This window comes from Trematomus bernacchii, unplaced genomic scaffold (assembly GCF_902827165.1).
Source record: "Trematomus bernacchii unplaced genomic scaffold, fTreBer1.1, whole genome shotgun sequence".
Taxonomy (NCBI): Eukaryota; Metazoa; Chordata; class Actinopteri; order Perciformes; family Nototheniidae; genus Trematomus; species Trematomus bernacchii.
In genome coordinates, this window is record NW_022987611.1 from 1552112 (window position 1) to 1553058 (window position 947).

Sequence of the window (947 nt, forward strand, 5' to 3'; positions counted from 1 at the left end):
CGTCAAGTATGATGGAGGAGCTGAGACAGATCCACACTGGAGTCCAGAGAGCAGGAAGATGATGATGGAGTCTCTGGGAAAACTGGCTTTTGAGCAGCTGCAGAAAGGCAACCTGATCTTCTATGAGTCCGACCTGAGAGAGTGTGGCATCGATATCAGCAGCCTCAGTGTACTCAGGAGTGTTCACACAGGTCTTTAAAGAGGTGAGAGGAACGTACAAGAACACAGTGTTCTGCTTCGTCCATCTGAGCGTTCAGGAGTTTCTGGCTGCTCTTCATGTCCATCTGACCTTCATCAACTCTGGAGTCAACCTGATGGCCCCCTGGTGGTCTAAAGTCTTCAGACAAAAACCTAAACATCTCTACCAGAATGCTGTGCACAAGGCCTTACAGAGTCCAAACGGACACCTGGACTTGTTCCTCCGCTTCCTCCTGGGTCTTTCACTGAGACCAATCAGACCTTATTACACGACCTGCTGACACAGGCAGTAAGTGGCTCACAGACCAACCAGAAACAGTTGAATACATCAAGAAAAATATAAGAAAGCACCCGTCTCCGGAGAAAAGCATCAACCTGTTCCACTGTCTGAATGAACTGAATGATCGTTCTCTAGTGGAGGAGATCCAACGGTACCTGAGTTCAGGCTGTCTCTCCACAGATAAACTGTCTCCTGCTCAGTGGTCAGCTCTGGTCTTCATCTTACTGTCATCAGAAGAAGATCTGGACGTGTTTGACCTGAAGAAATACTCTGCTTCAGAGGAGGCTCTTCTGAGGCTGCTGCCAGTGGTCAAAGCCTCCAGGAAAGCTCTGTAAGTGGAGATAAAACTACATTAACTAGGAACAGTTTGAGATATGAGAACAAAACTCTTTGTGTTCACTGCTGATCTTTCCCCAGGCTGACTGGCTGAACCTGTCAGAGAGAACTGTGTGAAGCTCTGTCCTCAGTC